Below are 19764 nucleotides of genomic sequence, written 5' to 3'. Positions count from 1 at the left end.
ACTGTGTACCCATTAGCAGTCACTCCCCATTTCCCCTCCTCCCAGCCCCTGGCAACCACTAATCTACTTTATGACTCTATGATTTGTCTATTCTAGACACTTCATATCAGTGGAATCATACAATACGGGGTCTTTTCATTTAATGTTTTCAAAGTTCAGCCATTCCTTTTTCATGCTGAATAATATTCCACTGTGTAGATATACTGTATTTTATCTATTCATTGGTTGATAGACATTTGGATTAATCCACTTATTGGCTATTATGAATAATACTGCTATGAACATTTGTGTATAAGTTTTTGTGTATATGTATGTTTTAACTTCTCTTAGATATACCTAGGAGTGGTAATGCTGGATCATATGATAACTCTGTGTTTAACCTTTTGAGGAACTGCCACACTGTTCCCAAAGTGGCTGTGCCATTTACATTCACCAGCAACGTATGAGGATACCAATTTCTTTCCCTTGCTAACATTTGTTTTCTTGATGAGAGAGCCCTGGTGATGCAGTGGTTAAGCATTTGGCTGCTAACCAAAAGGTCAGCAGTTCAAATTCACCAGCCTCTCTTTAGAAACCCTATAGGGCAGTTCTACTGTGTCCTATAGGGTCACTGAGTCTGAACTGACTTGACAGCAACGGGTTGTTTGTTGTTTTGTGTAGTGGGTATGAACGGGTATCTCACTGTGGTTTTGATTTGGATTTCCCTGATGGCTAATGATGTTGAGCATTTTTCATGTACTTATTGGCTATTTGCAGGATCCCTGGTAGTGCAATGGTTAAGTGCTCAACTGCTAACGGAAAGGTTGACAGTTCAAACCCACCTGTGGCTCCAAGGGAGAAAAGACTTCCAGGTCTGCTCCTGGAAAGTTTACAGCCTAAGAAACCCTATAGGACAATTCTACTCTTCATATAGGGTTGCTATGAGTCAGAATCAACTTGATGCACGTAACGATAATGTTGGCTATTTGTATATCTTATTTAGAGAACTGTCAATTCATATACTTCAGCCACTTATTAATTGGATTATCCGTTTTTTATTATTGAGTTGTAAGAGTTCTTTATATATTTTAGATACTAGTCTCTTATCACATAGGATTTGCAAATATTTTCTCCCATTCTGAGTTGACTTTTTGCTTTCTTGATGTCTTTTGAAGAACAAAAATTTTAAATCTTGTTGAAGTACAATTTTTCTTTTGCTTTTGGTGTTTTGTCCAAGAAAGCTTTGCCTAACCCAAAGTCAAAAAGATGTACTCCTTTATTTTTTCTATGAGTTTTACAATTTTACCTCTTAAATTTAGGTCTGTGGTTCACTTTGAGTTAATTTTGTATATGGTGTGAGGAAGGCATCCAACTTCATTCTTCTGCATGTGGATATTCAATTTCCTCAACACCATTTGTTAAAAAGGCTATTCTTTCCCCCAATAAATTGTCTTGGTACACGTGCTGAAAATCAATTGGTCATAAATGTAAGAGCTTATTCTTGGACTCTCAATTCTATTCCATTGATATATATGTTTATCCTTATGCCAGTACCACCCTGTTTTGATTACTAGAGCTTTGTAGGAAGTTTTGAAATCAGGAAGTGTAAGTCATCCAACTTTGTTCTTGTTTCTCAAGGCTGTTTTGGCTATTCTGTATTCCTTATGAATTTTAGGATTGGCATCCCAATTTCCACAAAAAAGTAGTTGGGATTTTGATAGGATTTGTTTGGGGAGTACTGTCAACAATACTAAGTCTTCTGATACGTGAAAATTTCATGTGTTTCAACAGTGTTTTGTAGTATAAGTTTTATACCTCTAAATATTTATTCTTTTTGATGTTACTGTAAATGGAGTTGTTTCCATTTCTTTTTCAGTTCCAGCATCTCTTTTTGCTTCTATAGACACAAGTGAACCATGCAAAGTATGTGTCTATGTTCACAGTTCGTCTGACAATATAGACTAGTCCAGCATCCTGTACTGCTCAACTCTACCTGAAGCACACCTATGCCTGCCTTTGTGAACCACTGAAGTGCGCATGACTTGGGCTGCCTCTAACTCCAAGCCCCTGCCAGTTTTCACACCTCCTCCTGTCTCCACTCTCTGGGGTGTGGGCTTAGCTTGCCTCCTGCACTCTACCATTGGAGTTCCGTTTTCTCTTAATCATCTTTCTTTCTGATGCTAGATAATGTCTGTGGCCTCTCAGCCACAACTTTTCTGTTTTCCCCATTTCTGGTCTCTTTGTCGACAATTCTCCTTCCCTATAAAAAAAAAAAAAAATTTTTTTTTGTTTTTTTTTTTATAGGCTTTTCTAGTTAAAAAACAGGTCAGCCACACAGTATCTTTTATAATTTTCATGTGTTGGACTCCCTTCAACTATTTTGGTCACTTTCCTTATTTACAGGTGTTCTGATTATTGGCTATTCTGGGTGCTTGAGTGTCAAATTTGCAGCTCTAGATAAGTTAGAGTCTGCTTAATTTTTTTTTTCTTTAAAAATGTTTTAAAATTGTACTTTAGATGAAGGTTTACAGAAAATTAGCTTCTCACCAACATCACCCTAAATGGAGAGAGCCTGAAAGCACTCCCATTGAGATTGGGAACCAGACAAGGATGCCTTTTATCACCGCTCTTATTCAACATTGTGTTGGAGCTCCTAGCCAGAGCAGTTAGGCTAGACAAAGAAATAAAGGGCATCCAGATTGGCAAGGAAGAAGTAAAAGTATCTCTATTTGCAGATGACATGATCTTATACACAGAAAACCCTAGGGAATCCTCAAGAATACTAATGAAACTAATAGAAGAGTTCAGCAGAGTATCGGGATACAAGATAAACACACAAAAATCACTTGGATTCCTCTACACCAACAAAAAGAACATCGAAGAGGAAATCACCAAATCAATGCCATTTACAGTCGCCCCCAAGAAGATAAAATACTTAGGAATAAATCTTACCAGAGAGGTAAAACATTTATACAAAGAAAACTACCGTACACTTCTGTAAGAAACCAAAAGAGACTTATGTAAGTGGAAAAACATACCTTGCTCGTGGATAGGAAGACTTAACATTATAAAAACGTCTATTCTACCAAAAGCCATCTGTACATTTAATGCAATTCCAATCCAAATCCCAATGACATTCTTTAATGAGATAATGAGATGGAGAAACAAATCACCAACTTCATATGGAAGGGAAAGAGGCCCCGGATAAATAAGGCATTACTGAAAAAGAAGAACAAAGTGGGACGCCTCACTCTCCCTGATTTTAGAACCTATTATACTGCCACAGTAGTCAAAACAGCCTGGTACTGGTACAACAACAGATACATGGACCAATGGAACAGAACTGAGAATCCTGACATAAATCCATCCACATATGAGCAGTTGATATTTGACAAAGGCTCCAAAACAGTTAAATGGGGAAAAGACAGTCTTTTGAACAAATGGTGCTGGCATAACTGGATAGCCATCTGCAAAAAAAGGAAACAAGACCCATACCTCACTCCATGCAAAAAAACTCACTCAAAATCGATCAAAAACCTAAATATAAAATCTAAAACAATAAAGATCATGGAAGAAAAAATAGGGACAATGTTAGGAGCCCTAATACATTGCATAAATATTATACAAAACATTATAAAGAATGTAGAAGAAAAACCAGATAACTGGGAGCTCCTAAAAATCAAACACCTATGCTGATCCAAAAGACTTCACCAAAGGAGTAAAAAGACTACCTACAGACTGGGAAAAAGTTTTTAGTTATGACATTTCTGATCAGCGCCTGATCTCTAAAATCTACATGATACTGCAAAAACTCAACTGCAAAAAGGCAAATAACCAATTGAAAAATGGGCAAAAGATAAGAATAGACACTTCACTAAAGACATTCAGGTAGCTAACAGATATGTGAAGAAATGTTCACGATCATTAGCCATTAGAGAAATGCAGATCAAAACTACAATGAGATTTCATCTCACTCCAGCAAGGCTGCCATTAATCCAAAAAACACAAAATAAGAAATGTTGGAGAGGCTGTGGAGAGATTGGAACATTTATACACTGCTGGTGGGAATGTAAAATGGTACAACCACTTTGGAAATCGATTTGGCGCTTCCTTCAAAAGCTAGAAATAGAACTACCATACGATCCAGCAATCCCACTCCTTGGAATATATCCTAGAGAAATAAGAGCCTTTACATGAACAGATATATGCACACCCATGTTTACTGCAGCACTGTTTACAATAGCAAAAAGATGGAAGCAACCAAGGTGCCCATCAACGGATGACTGGATAAAGAAATTATGGTATATTCACACAATGGAATGCTACGCATCAATAAATAACAGTGAGCAATCTGTGAAATATTTCATAACATGGAAGAACCTGGAAGGCATCATGCTGAGTGAAATTAGTCAGTTGCAAAAGGACAAATATTGTATAAGACCACTACTGTAAGAACTTGAGAAATAGTTTAAACTGAGAATAAAACATTCTTTTGTAATTACGAGAGGGGGGAGGGAGGGACGGTAGAAGAAGGGTGTTCACTAATTAGATAGTAGATAGGAACTACTTTAGGTGAAGGGAAAGACAACACACAATACAGGGGAGGTCAGCACAACTGGACTAAACCAAAAGCAAAGAAGTCTCCTGAATAAACTGAATGCTTTGAAGGCCAGCGTAGCAGGGGCAGGGGTCTGGGGACCATGGTTTCAGGGGACATCTAAGTCAGTTGGCATAATAAAATCTATTAAGAAAACATTCTGCATCCCACTTTGAAGAGCGGAGTCTGGGGTCTTAAACACCAGCAAGCAGCCATCTAAGATGCATCAATTGGTCTCAACCCACCTGGATCAAAGGAGAATGAAGAACACCAAGGACACAAGGCGATTATGACCCCAAGAAACAGAAAGGGCCACATGAACCAGAGACTACATCATCCTGAGACCAGAAGAACTAGATGGTGCCTGGCTACAATCGATGACTGCCCTGACAGGGAACTCAACAGAGAACCCCTGAGGGAGCAGGAAAGCAGTGGGATGCAGACCCCCAAATTCTCATAAAAAGACCAGACTTAATGGTCTGACTGAGACTAGAAGGACCATGGTGGTCATGGCCCCCAGACCTTCTGTTGGCCCAGGACAGGAACCACTCCCGAAGCCAACTCTTCAGACATGGATTGGACTGGACAATGGGTTGGAGAGAGATGCTGGTGAGGAGTGAGCTTCTTGGATCAGGTGGACACTTGAGACTATGTTGGCATCTCCTGCCTGGAGGGGAGATGAGAGGGTGGAGGGGGTTAGAAGCCAGCGAAATGGACTTGAAAAGAGAGAGTGGAGGGAGAGAGCAGGCTGTCTCATGGAGGGGGAGTAATTGAGAGTGTGAAGCAAGGTGTATATGGGTTTTTGTGTGAGAGACTGACTTGATTCATAAACTTTCACTGAAAACACAATAAAAATTATTAAAAAAAAAAGAAAATTAGCTTCGCATTAAACAATTAATACACATATTGTTTTATAACATTGCCAATCACACGATGTGTAAACACTCTTCCCTTCTCGACCCTTGGTCCCCCATTACCAGCTTTCCTGTCCCCTCCTGCCTTCTCATCATTGCCCCTGGGCTGGTGTGCCCATTAAGTCTCATTTTGCTTTATGGGTCTGTCTAATCTTTGGCTGAAAGGTAAACCTCAGGAGTGACTTCAGTACTCAGTTAAAAGGGTATCCAGAGGCCATATTCTCAGGGTTTCTCTGGTCTCCGTCGGACCAGTAAGTCTGGTATTTTCTTTTGAGTTAGAATTTTGTTCTATATTTTCCTCTAGCTCTGTCCAGGACCCTCTATTCTGATCCCTGTCAGAGCAGTCAGTGGTGGTAGCCGGGCACCATCTAGTTGTGCTGGACCCAGTCTTGTGGAGGCTGTGGTAGTTGTGGTCCATTAGTTCTTTGGACTAATCTTTCCCTTGCGTCTTTGGTTTTCTTCATTCTCCCCTTGCTCCAGACAGGGTGGGACCAATGGATGGCTGCTCACAAGGTTTTAAGACCCCAGATGCTACTCACCAGAGTAGGATGTAGAACATTTTCCTTATAAACTATGTTATATGAATTGAGCCAGATGTCCCCCAAGACCATGGTCTCCAGCCCTCAGCCCAGTTAATCTGGTCCATCAGGGAGTTTGGACATGTCTATGAAGCATCCATGACCTTACCTTGGTCAAGTTGTAATGAGTTCCCCTTTACCAAAGTTATCAATTATCTATTGTCTAGTTAGTGATTTTCCCTTCCCACTCCCCTTCCCTCCCTTGTAACCATCAAAGATTATTTCTTTCTGCGTGCAAATCTTTTCTTCAGTTTTTATAATAGTGGTCTCATACAGTATTTGTCCTTTTATGATGGACTTATTTCACTCAGCATAATGTCCTCCAGATTCACCAATGTTGTGAGATGTTTTGCAGATTCAAGATTGTTCTTTATCGTTGCGTTAAAGTATTCCATTGTGTGCATGTGCCATAGTTTGTTTATTCATTCATCTGTTGATGGGCACTTAGGTTGTTTCCATCTTTTTGCTATTGTGAATGAACATATGTGTGCATGTGTCTATTTGCATCATGGCTCTTATTTCTCTAAGATATATTCCTAGGAGTGGGATAGCTGGATCATATGGTATTTCTATTTCCAGCTTTTTAAGGAAGTGCCATATTGTTTTCCAAAATGGCTGTTATCAGTTTGCATTCCTACCAGCAGTGCCTAAGAGTCCCAATCTCCCCGCAGCCTCTCCAACATGTTATTTTCTGTTTATATATTTTTTTGATTCATGCCACTAATGTCGGAGGGCAAGATGGTATCTCACTGCAGTTTTGATGTGCACTCCTCTATAGGGTCGCTATGAGTCGGAATCGACTCGATGGCACTGGGTTTGGTTTTGGTTTTGGTAATGGCTAGCGATTGCAAACATTTCCTCATGTGTCTGTGCGCCGCTTGAAATGTCTTCTTTGGTGAAGTGTCTGTTCACATCCTTTGCCCATTTTTCAATTGGATTATTTGTCTTTTTGTTGAAGGGATGTTGGATTTTCCTATAGATTTTAGATATTAGACCTCTGTCAGATTTGTCAAAGCCAAAAAATTTTTCCCAGTCTGTAGGTTCTCTTAAAAAAAAAAAAAAAAAATTTTTTTTTTTTTAATCACTCCAAAGTAAAGCTCCTTACCCATTAAGCAGTTTCTCCCCATTCTCCCTCTTCTCAGCCACTGACAACCACCAATCTGCGTTCTGTCTCTATGGATTTATCTATTCTGGATATTTCATATAGATGGAATCATACAATATGTGACCTTTTGTTCTGGCTTCCTTCACTTAACAATGTTTTGGAGGTTCACTCATGTTGCAGCATGTATCAGTACTTCATTCTTTTATGGCTGTGTAATATTCCATTTTATGTATACCACAATTTGTTTATTCATTCATCAGTTGATGGACATTCAGACTGTTTCCACCATTAGGCTATTGTAAGTAGTGTTGCTAAGAACAACATTAAGAGTAATACATGTATACTTGTTTGAGTACATGTTCTCAATTCTCTTGGGTGTATACCTAGGAGTAGAATTGTGAGGTCATATTGTAATTCTATGCTTAACTTTTTGAGGAATCACCAAACAGTCTGCTTAATGTTTTAATTACCAAAAGCTATAAGCATGATAGTCAGGGTCAGGGGAGTGAAACACATGTCTAGGTCCTCTCTATGTTCATGTCCAGGGCACACTTCCTCTTCTTTCATACCACCTTCCTTTATGTTCTAGTTATATGTGGTTGTATGTTTGCATCAGTGGCTTAAAACAACAAAATAGAAGAATTTTTAATAACGTCTGTTTTACTGCCACTGACTCAAAGGGCAGCTTCATCAATACCCATAAAGTGGCAACAGCTGGTCCCAGAGGAAGCCAGATGGCATGAAGCTGGGCAGGCCTGATGGCTGGGTATTTCCTGTTGAAGCAGGCAGAGCTGGTTTTCCTTGTTTATTTCAGTGGCCACACTTTCTCATCCCTAAAATCTCCCTAACATCCTTGCACATACTCTTCACATCCCTCCAAGACTTGCACAAATCCAGCCCTGCCCAGCTCACATCCATCCCAATCACCACAGGCTGCTCAGGAATAAAGTGTGGAAAGTTCCTTGGCAGCACTGGTGACATGTAATTTGATGAGGCTACAGGTTATGAGGAAGGCAGCATAGCACAGAGGTTAGAAGCATGGAATCTTCAGCCATCCTGCCTAAGTTCAAATCCTGGCTCCACTAGCTGGGTGATCTTAGGTAAGTTTTTTAACCTTTATGTGTCTCAAGTTTCTTCATTTGTAAAATGGAGATAATTTTATCTACCTCATAGGAGACTTAAGGATTGAGTTAATATCTGTAGAGCACTTAGAACAGGGCCTGACACATAGTCGCTACATAGGTCATTTGTTGCTGCTGCTGTTTTAAAAAGATATCTAGTAAAAAAAAAAATCTAGTATTTATCTATGACTGATTGAGATGTTGCCCCTTAATAATATTCTGAGCTAATACACAGTGAGTGCGACAGGCCAGGCAGCGTTAGTGTAACATATTACATCTCTCTGAGACCATGAAACCCTGCCAACGGATGAAGAAACAAAAGCTCAGAGAGGCTAGGTAACTTTTTCAAGGTTCTACCACTGGCTGTGTGTAACAGACGAGCCACAACCAGCTGTGCAACCAGGTTCCTTAGCTTCTCTGAGCCTCTGCAGAAACAGGCATTATGTAACCCTTGTGTGTATGTGCGTGTAGCAACTCGTTTGATCTTTGGTAGTCAGTATGAACCATCAACTGGACATCCTAATGCCTCTTGAATTCATCCACTGCCTAGCTCAACCCACCATCAGTTTTTGACTAGATTCCCCCAATAGACAGCTAATCGTTTTCCTGGCCCCAATCATTTCCTCTTCCAGCCTTTTAAGTGCCCCTATGATAAAGCCCAAATTCCTTATGTGGCTCACAGAGTGTCTCCCCACAGTGGGTTGGGCCTCTCCACTCTTTACCCCTACAATGGACATTCTGGTGAACAGACATATCTAGCTTCTTCAATTCTGCTCTGAGATTTTTGTCCACGCTATTTGCTCTGTTTAGAACAATCTTTTCTTAGTTCCCCTGGCTAACGCCTCCTCATAACCTATCAGGTCTCTACTTAAACATCACTTCTTTGGGGAGGCCATGCCTAAGCTGGGTTAGGTGACTCAGCTCCCAGTTCCCAAAACAGCCTAGGCTTTGGTTTCACAGCACTCATCACCCTTCACTGGGATCACTTATTTAGTGTATGTCACGATGGCAAGGATGCTGTCTGTCTCACTCACTGCTGTGTCACCCAGACTAAGCATTGCGACGCATAATGAGGTAGGTGCTAGGAAATGATTGTGGAATGAGTGTAACAAATGAATGAATCAAGAAGTCAGACCAAAGGCTGCTACGCTGACTAGAATGCAACTGTTTTTCCTGCCTCTAAATTCCTTCTTCATTTTTCTGATTTTAAATAAATGATTATTTTAAAATCTTTAAGAGTATAAGCTAATTGAATGATCCCCCAGAACTCATACTGTGGAACATCTTGCTGGAAGAGAGGTGCAATGACCCAACATCCAGTTGCAAAGAAATCTATAACATAAAATCATTAATTCTTTTTTTTTTTAATTGTGGTAAAATATATATAACAAAACATTTGCCGTTTCAACCATTTTTACATGTACAACTCACTGACATTAACTGCATTCACCATGCTGTGCATTATCCATTTCTAAATTTTTTCATCACACATAACAGAAACTCTGTACCCCTTAAGTACAACCATCCCCGGTTGCCACTAATGAAATTTGGTCCCTATGCATTTGCCTATTCTAGACATTTCACAAAAGAGGCACCATACAATATTTTTCCTTTTGTGTCTGATTTATTTCCACTCAGCATAATGTTTTTAAGGTTCATCCACGTGGGAGCATGTATCAGAACCTCATTTCTCTTTATGGCTGAATAATATTCCATTGTATGGATAGACCACATTTGTGTATCCACTCATCTATTATTGATGGACACTTGGGTTGCTGCCACCCTTTGGCTATGGTGAATAATGAGAAAGCCACCAGCCGCTCCGCAGGAGAAAGATGTGGCAGTTTGCTTCCATAAAGACTACAGCCTTGGAAACCCTGTGGGGCAGTTCTACTCTGTTCTATAGGATCGCTATGAGTTGGAATCAACTTAACGGTAATGGGTTTGGTCTTGGTTTGGGGAACACTTGTGTACAAGTATCTGAGTCCCTGCTTTCATTTCAAGTCTTTTGGACTAGGAGTGCAATTCCTGGGTCATATGGTAATTCTATGTTTAACTTTTTGGGGAACCACCAAATTGTCTGCCACAGACTGCACCATTTTACATTCCAAACAGCAATGGATGAGGGTTCTAGTTTCTCCATATCTCTCCCAACACTTATTTTCCTTTTTATTTTTCTGGTAACAGCCATCCTAGTAGGACTCAACTGGTATCTCATGGTGGTTTTGATTTGCATTTCCCTAATGACTAATGATGTTGAGCATATTTTCAGGTGCTTACTGGTCATCTGTACATCTTCTTTGAAGCAATGTCTATTCAAGTCCTTTGCCCATTTTTTGATTGGGTTGTTTGTCTTTGTTGCTGAGTTAAGAGCGTAATTGTTAAGTATGGTAAAAGAGATAAAATAAAAATGCGGAGGTCAGTTTTAAGTTTAATCATTGTTTTGCAAAAACCAGGAACTTGTTGGGGAAGTAAGCAGGAATGCTTTCATGAACTTGAACTAGTATATGCCAGTCATGTACCAAGAATTAATTAGGAGGGCGTGTGTGCATGGCCATCTGTCCCCAACCTTTCTTTTGGTCCCCCTGACATCAGAATTGAGCCAGTGTAGCAGACAGTCTATCAATGCCTGAAGAGCAGAGCTGGACCCAACAAAGAGAGACATCCCATCATTGAGCCTGAGCAGGAGCAAGTATGCAGCTTCAGAGTCAGAACTGTATGACCACAGCGAAGCAGCTACATGCAGTATAGTTACAACTCCCCACTAACCAAGCCATACTCATTGTGAATGAAATGGTAGCATGAATGCTTTGAGGGAGATGTGAAGTGTTTAACTGTATTTATGTTCCTATCGAAAAATAAAAGCCAAACCAAAGAAACAGCTATTGCATTTTACAAATTATAGTTATGATAAATGCTCTGGTCCTTGGATTTCAAAGATCCAGAGACTCTATGGAGATTTAGTTTTCCTATGATTTATTTTAACAGTGCCTACACTGGCTCCATGACATGGTCAGATTCCTGCATTCCCACTGAGAGCAGCAGCAGAAACAGCACAAAGGAAAGAAACATTATTCCCCAAGGTCCCCAAGCTGACATGGGTGATAAACTGCTAGGCAGCTACCACAAAATCAGGGCATACCCAATACTGGTCAGAGACGCTGGCTCTCCCCCACCCCCAACATCTTCACACAGTGTCCCAGGAGGGACACTAATGACAAGCCTAATGACTTGTCTTATGAGGCATAACTACCCAATGTACAAAAGGGTCAGCTAAACTGGATCATAAAGGAGAAATAAATTTAACACCCACAGAGATATCTGGATCACATTCAGGTCTAAAAGTTAGCTTTAGCTGATGATTACAGCAGGAATAAGTACTTGTCTACCAGCTATATCAGGTCTTTATTATTTTTATAAATCTAGTAATAACGAGAATATTATTATTTTCTCAGAGGGCTTTAATAGTGAGTTCAAGATTGATATCAACCTGAAAGTTCCATTCTCAGCCCTACTCTCTCTCTAAGCAATTTTATCTAATCCTTCAACTTCACTAATGACTTCCATGCCACCATTCTAGACTTCTGATCTCCAGCCTTGACAACTCTCTCTAGCTCAACACTTCTAAGTGTCTTCTACTGGAAATGCCCACGTGTGTGATCTACCAGCTTTCCCCCAGCCAAATTCATCTTCTCTCTCAAACATGAACCTCCTCCTGTGCTCAGCCTCTTTTCAATGGTACAATAGCCCATTACTGGAGCCCTGGTGCACAATGGTTAAGCACTTGGCTGCTAACTGAAAGACTGGTGTTTGAACCCACCCAGCAGCTCCATGGGAGAAAGACGTGGCAATTTGCTCCCAAGAAGATTACAGCGTAGAAAACCCTATGGGGCAGTTCTACTGTTACATGGGGTTGCTATGAGTCAAAACTGACTCAACAGCATCTAACAATAACAACACCCCATCACCAGAGTTCTTTCTTCATTCATTCCACAAATGCTTTTAAGCATCCGAATGAGTTAGACAGGACGCCAGGAGTTGGGGCACACAGCAGTGATCCAGACAGGCCAGGTCCTTGGAACTTACAGTTTCCACTTCTTGCTACATCCACAGCTGAGCACCAAGGATGATCTGACACAATGACATGATGAGTGTTCAAAGATCTCTCCTTATAGCAGGCATATGAATAAGATTTCTCTGCCTTTGCCTTAAATCACTGAGGTAAAACATACTTGTCCATGATGCAAGTAAAGTAGCCAATCTAGAGACAGGTGTGTTATAAACTTGTTTTACCTGTGATCCCAAGAAAAGGATAAGTGTTGTTGGTTTGCCTTTATTGCTGTAAAAATATATATGATACAACATTACAACATTCCCCAATTCAACTTTTTTTAAAATTTAGGTAAAATTACTGTAACATAAAATTAACCATTTTGAAATGTCAATTTAGTGGTGAGTGATTTTCAGTTATTACAATAAACGTTTTTCAGTTTATAAACCTAATTAATAACAAAAGTTTTCTTAGTGTTTTCCACTTTCTATATGAATAAATTACTCTGCTCCTGAGAAAACTGGCTATTTCTATAGCAACAAAAGACAATCTGGGTCACTCATTTGCCTTCCTTCCAGATTTTAGGTATAGGGCATTCTTAGGGCAACCAAAGGTATAGCAACCCACAACTGGTGACTGTGCATTACACACACATAAGATCACCGAGTAGATTAAGTAGTTCCCCAGTGGACTAGAAATGCCCGGCACCCTTCAAAAGTGTCTCCTACTTGTGTGCAAAAAGCTGCTTACCAGCTAGGCAGGACCACATTCTGCTGTGATTTAACAATCTTCTAGTTATTCAATGTGAGGTGTAAAATAATGTAACCTCACAATAGTCTTTGCCACACTGCTCCCCTCTTTTCCTTTTTTTTTTTTCTGTTTTTGTTAATGTGTAATGAAGGAGGTCAGTTATAAAATTCAGGTGAGATATACTTACCTGAAAATATCCATCCATTTTAGTATTTTAGAATTTTCTGATTTTTAAAGTTCACATGATGCGCTGGTGTTAGACATTTATGTTATTTTCAATTTCTGTTATAAGTTATACAGGTGAAGAAATTATGGTCCAGAAATTACATGATTTGCCTAAGGTTATCATTCTAGACAAAATATAATTGTGAAAGTAATATTTTGCAGTTGTAAAGTGATAACAGTAAACCCCAAAGCTAAGTTGTGGTGTTCCAGGTTCCCTCTATTTTGAGGATATCTATTTATCCTGAGAAATTGAGAGCTGACAGTTTGAGAGTAGCAGTTATCTCAGGTGAGAAAGGAAGACCATGCTCAGTACCCAGTTCCTATTCTTCACAGCCCTATCCCTAACTCTTCATGGTAGAGGACTAATAGAAACCCCTACAGAAGAAGCTCTTGGAAATGGCTTTGGGAAGTGGTGGGGAGAGTAAAGTGTCCCCCAGCAATTCCGAGCCTGCCCTGGGTCCCAGAGTGTGGCATTTTGTCAGCAGAAGCCTTGAGAAGTGACAGAACCTGGGACAAAGGTATTACTTGCAACTTCTCTTCTAAAAGCAGAAACTAAAGAACAAGTTCTTAGGGATAAGGCTTGAGTATATTTAGACCTGGTGATTTATTCCTGTAAAGATTACAGCCCAGGAAAGTATGGGGCAATTCTACTCTGTCACATCGGGCTGATATGAGTTGAAAATCTACTCGATGGCACCTAAAAACAACAACATACTTAAGTAATGCTAGGAATATCATCTCTTCCTTAACATTTATCCCTATTTTCTAAGTATTCTTTTCCCATCACCATGAGATAGAAAAGCCTATTCCACTTTTTATTTACTCTGTCTTGGTTTGAAGAGATGGTTCTTTAGGGAGCTCATTCCTGACCTAGTGTCTAATTAATTTATCAGTGAACGTTAGAGTGTAGGGAAGTCTTACTGTTTCATGTCTTTCCTCGGTAACTCTTATCATTCTGACTTTCACGAGCCCAAGCTTATTTCAAATATCTTTCATTTCCCATTTTTTAAAACGCCTGATGAAAAGTTTTGAAGTATTTTGAACTTTTTAGACTCTCTTGAAGCTAATACAATGAAGTTTATTCTAAATTTCTACTTATGTATGTAAGGAAAATAATTTCCCATTACTATACCATATAAAAACCTAGACGTTCTCATGGCACAGTGGTTAAGTGCTTGGTTGCTAACCAAAAGGTTGGTGGTTCGAACTCAACAGCAATTCTGCAGGAGAAAGGTGTAGCAGCAGTTTGCTTCGGTAAAGATTTATAGTCTTGGAAACCCTATGGGACAGTTCTACTCTGTCCTATAAGGTGACTATGAGTTGGAATTGACTTGTCTGACAACGGGTTTGGGTTTTTTGGTTCTGGTATACCATATACAAATTCTCACAATTCAATTTTTTTCCATAGATGCTTTCCAATTCTAACAGTGGATTCATCCTAGAATACTACCCCTACTATAAGTGTGCATGAATGACTTTTCAAGAATCTGAAAGGCTCTTTTCCTACTTCTTAGTGGACTCTGGTTCCTGTGTTTTCTGAACATACTTCTGTATTATGACTTCTTACATCAGTAATACTGTATCCCTATTTCATTTTTACTCTTATCGTAAAACTAGGAAATCAGCTCAGTGAAAGTAGAATCTGTTTGCATTACCAGTTTATCTGATACCCTTTCCTCATAGCTGGCCTGTCAGATACTGTTGATTACTTTATTACAAGCCAGGTTTGATAACTGCCCTCAGCTGCCCCAGAAAATGGAGTGGATGTTAAGTAATTATTTGTCAAAGGTTTCATTGTCATAGCAACTAAGAAACATTTTAAGAGTCCTCTGTAAGTACACCTTCTCCTCTGAAAATAAGTGATTTTCTTTTTTAATTGTAGGAGCTCAGAAAATGCACACAAATCCATGGGACACAGTTATCACATTTAAGCAGAATCTTATCCAACAGCTTGTTGGAGAAGTACTTAAAATACCTCCTAGGCCCCATCCAGCTCTGTCTCGGGTTCAAGAGTTGGCAATTGTTCCCTTACATTTGACTTTGGCCTACATACCTTACTTTGATGTGAACCAATGCTAACGTAATGGAAGTTCCCTACACCAACAATGATGATTTTCATGAAGCTTTCCTGATAGAATTTGGTTAACAGTACTAATTTTTCCCACAGATTACATATCCTTCTGATAATACCACATTTATTTCTTGAGATATTTATACAAAATATTTCCACAGATACCAGAAAACTCAATAAAATGCACAGCCACAATATCTATAGTTATGGTCTGGCACTGACTGAACCTAAGACAAAGCTTTTTTCCTTAGATTTATATAATCTATTATAAAACTTTTGATGTATCTTCTCTTATCACTCTGGAGGGGGAAAAAAAACCTTGCTGCTAAGTAAAATTTGTATTGAACATCAGTTTTATGATGATGATTAGAATCAGGAGACCTTTCTAAAATCACATTTTTCCCCTCCATATATAATGAATTTTTTTTTAAACTGGTAGTTCTACTACTAATGGGTTCTAATGTTTCTATAGAAATCATATACCTGAAATGTCTTAGCAAATAAAAACTGGATAAGACCCACAACCATAGAAAAAGTGGAGTAACCAACAAAGTGGTACGAAAAACCCTCTCACAACGAATCTATAAAATGGATATTCTGCCAACAGAAGCGTCTGCTGAAAATTTTCACCTCTTGGTCCAGACAGGTTCTCTAAACTCCTAGTCCAAAAGCAGCAATTGTTTTTCAAGTTTTCTGTAAGGTGAATGGCCTTAAAACTCTTGTTCCCTGGTGTAGCTTTTCAGAAGGAAATGAGTTTCCTCATCAAGAATGAATCTAGCTTCTACTCTTAAAGACAACCTTTTTCCATATCACAATAACGCTTTAAATGTCTTTCTTTTCTAATTTAAACAGTTGTTCCCTTCAGCTTAAGGGTCACATACTAAGGACTCTTCCTTCAGAGGCCCTTGTGCCCCATAGCTTACAAAGGTCCTCTGGGTGGTGCCCTGCCCTGGTTCGCTACACTCAAAGGGCACCCACTTTCTTCCTTATGTGTCTTTCCCTCAGGTGACACTACGGGAACAATGAACATAAACAAGGTGGTTTATAATCTTCCTTGGTATCTATCCAATGCTGGTTTAAACTTTTCTATTCCAGAGTCTTCTTTCAATTCCGCGGCTGTCTGGTAGGTAAACTCTTCACACAACCACTCACAAGCGCTGTATCTCTGGGCCCCCTCTTCCGCCCTCACCATTCATGTGGGATAATGCCTTCATGGCAATACCTTACCTAACCTTTTGTCTCCCCAAGTCCACAGGCTCCCTTCCTGAGCTTCAAAAGTAGGCCTGGCCATCGAGATGTGGGAATGCCATGGCCAGTGGTCACTTGGGGGCTGGCTGAGACACCCACACCTTCTCGGTGTCCCTTTTCCCACTTGCACCTGAATACCCTTTCCAAAAAGTCCCTCCTCACTCTGAAAAAGAATGGCCCAGCTACCCCATGAGGCCTTTGTCTGCGGCTTCCACACCTCACACATCCTCATCTACAAAGCGTCCATCCTCACACAGGTAGAGGGTCTGCATGGTACAGGGCAGAGGAGCCCAGGTTTCCGCCTCTGGCATAGGGATGGTTTATGTCCAAAGTCCTTCCTTCCAGGATCCCAAATTCTACAATTCTACGACCAAACGTACAGGTTCTATTTCTGGGATGGGGAGTGTGAACCCCGGGGCGACCCCCAACCACGAACTCGGCACCCGGGACCGTGCTGGCACTTAGAACGCCCTCCTCCCCACCCCAGCTGGGCGTACCCCGCCTCTGACCTCGGTCGCCGGGCCGCGGAGGAGGCCCGGCCGGAGCCCGCTCGCTGCCTCGCCATGCCCTCCTTCGCCCTCAACCGCCGCCGCGGGGCGCCTCTCACCTGGCACGCCGGCATCTACCGCCCCGCGCCGCACTAGAGACCATGGGTCCGGACGGGTCTCAGCCGCCAAGGGCCAGCCGTTAGGGAGGCTGGCAGGGACGCTCGGGTACCGCAGTCCAAAGCGCTACCACCCGGAACGCGCCGCCTGGTTTCTAAGGAACCGGAGGCTCAGAAAAAGGAGGGGCGGGACAGCTGAAGGACTGCGCATGCTCTCTGACGGGGGTGGACCTGTGCGGGCTGGGGCCGTAACCTGGAGCTGCGCATGCTCGCTCCTTGGGGGCGGAGCTTAAGTAGCCTGACTGGGGACCATAGTAATTCATTTCCGGCCCTGGAGGCGGAGGAGCCGAGTGATTTCTGTTGTAGGATTTCTATCCTAGCCTCAGAAGCGAGGAAGTTCTGGGAATTGTGGTCGGCCTTGGTTGTCCTGGGATGAAGGAAGAGCAGGTGTTGGACAATGACCTATCTCCTCTGAAGGCCAGTTATCTCGAACTCGCTGAACTTTCTGACTTCTAATGACTCTCACTTTCCTGTTTTCAAGTGCCTGTCTAGGTCCCTCTTCCTCTGGATGTGACCTAAGTCTCCTTGACCTCTTTATTGGATCCTATGTCCCTCACAGTAAAGACCATTTGTAACAAGACTACTCTGGTTCACCAGACTGCCTGCTTGCCTGGTGAAGCCCGTAGAGTTAGTGTAAAACTGGATGTATTAGAAATTTGATTCGACTTTTCAGCTGTAAGTTTTAAGGAAGGGGGGTTATTTCTGCATGGGGAGCCTCCGCCCCTGCTTGTCTGATTCTTCTGGTGAGAGTCTGAACCCCCCACTAAACTGGCATTAGGAGAGTCCCCTGACCATCTATCCGGGACAGCCTGTGATGCCAGCATATGCCAAATGGGTTTTATATCTTTCTTCCTTCCCCTCTGGGTCTTGCACAGCCAGACAGAAAGGAGGCAGAATCAAAGTGTGCCAGTGTTGATCTGTTTTCTTAGTCATTGTTCAAAGTCCCGCTGTTTGAAACCCTCCTAGAGAAGGGTCTCTCAACCTCTGCACTGTTGACGTTTTGGGCCTGATAATTCTGTTGTGGGGGGCTGTGCATTGTGGGATGTTTAGCACCATTTCTGGCTGCTCCCCAATAGATGCCAGTAGCACCCCACCCCCACTTGTGACAACCAAAGATACTGCCATTGCCAAATGTCCCCTTCCGGGTGTGGGGAGGGGGTCACTCTCAGGTTGATAACCACTAGCCCAGAGGGAAAGGAACCTCCTCTGGCTTTACTTATGGAACTAGAACATATGTGCTTAATCTAATACTCCACTCATCCCACTACATTAGCTTTTCCCTAAGAGGGTTCTGTAAAGCTATAGTCCTGGAAGATGCTCCTGAGTGACACATTCTGTTTAAGTTTGGGAAGTGCTGGAATAAACGACATGTCTTAACAATTTTCAGAGCCTTTAATTAGCTGGTCACATTTACTGTGTACATCCATGTGAGAGTTTTCCTAACTTGCTGGACCACGTAACTTTTTTGCAGGAACCATGCCTCCCTGATCTATGGTTCTGTATACTCTCCTTCAGGAAACCTAACCACTCCAGTGGCTTTTAGCTACCACCTGTTCTCTTCTGTTCCTGTATTAGCTTGTGGCACCATTAGCCATCCATCACTCAAACCAAAAGCCTACATTTGCCATATCTCCTGCTTCTCCCATCCCTCACATTCAGTCACTTGTCCTGTTGTGCCAACATTTATCTCCTATATAAAAAAAAAAAATTTTTTTTTTTAATATTTCTTAAACCTGCCCTCTTGTCTCGGGCCTACTGCAGTGGATTCCTAGCTGGTTTCTTTGCTTTCAGTCTGTTTCCAGTGCCCCCTCCAGGGGCATGATCTACTGTATCCCTCCTCTGCATAAATACCTGGTGCCCAGGATGGCAGGGAAGGCAGAATGAGGCAGATGCAGGTCAGTCACACTAGGGAGCATCCTCATGGAAGAAGGATGTTCACACACGTGCATCCACTCTTAAGCACTGTCATACACCAATATGGGGATAGAAAGATTGACCACTTTTTAAGGATGGGGAAACTGAGGCTGAGAAAGATTAATTTTCCTGGGTTAACCCAGTTAGTAAACAGCAGAGCTAGGATGTTGAGTACACATTCTTCTCAGACTAACAGGCAGAGAGCTAATCTCAGTACCCCTCAGAAGAACTCTGATTGTCTGGTGTTTGGGGTGCATGTACTTGGAAGTTATTCTTAAAATCTTATTTTGGGGCGAGGAGGTCCTGGGGCCCATCTTTCTGAAGTTGACTTTGTTACTTTTTCCTTGTCTATGAAGAAAGCTGTTTCAGGGAGAGGACTGAAGCTTAAGTGCTTAACCTTTTTGAGGTCTTGCAAACACCCAAAATTTCTAGGGTCCTTGAGGAGGTACCAGGGACCTGGGCAGTCAAAGGGAGGTGGGCTGAAGAGGGGCCAAGCCCTCCAAGAGAGGGTGTGTCAACCCCAGATAGACTCAGAGACTACTCATGA

General features: G+C 41.4%; 1 protein-coding gene across 3 annotated transcripts in view; it reads right to left on the bottom strand.

Annotated features, from left to right (window-relative positions):
- Positions 1-19706, bottom strand: part of GFOD2 (Gfo/Idh/MocA-like oxidoreductase domain containing 2) — a 37861-nt gene extending 18155 nt beyond the window's left edge. For 2 of the 3 annotated variants that reach the window (XM_003417022.4, XM_064273915.1), the window contains exon 1: positions 17247-19706. The gene's annotated coding sequence lies outside the window, so the exon portion shown is untranslated. The other variant, XM_010596739.2, reaches the window with a different exon arrangement.
- Between the last annotated feature and the right edge of the window lie 58 nt (positions 19707-19764).

The sequence above is a fragment of the Loxodonta africana genome, chromosome 21 (genome assembly GCF_030014295.1).
Source record: "Loxodonta africana isolate mLoxAfr1 chromosome 21, mLoxAfr1.hap2, whole genome shotgun sequence".
Classification (NCBI taxonomy): domain Eukaryota; kingdom Metazoa; phylum Chordata; class Mammalia; order Proboscidea; family Elephantidae; genus Loxodonta; species Loxodonta africana.
Note: the sequence above shows the minus strand (reverse complement) of the source record. Positions and strands in the feature narration are given on the sequence as shown.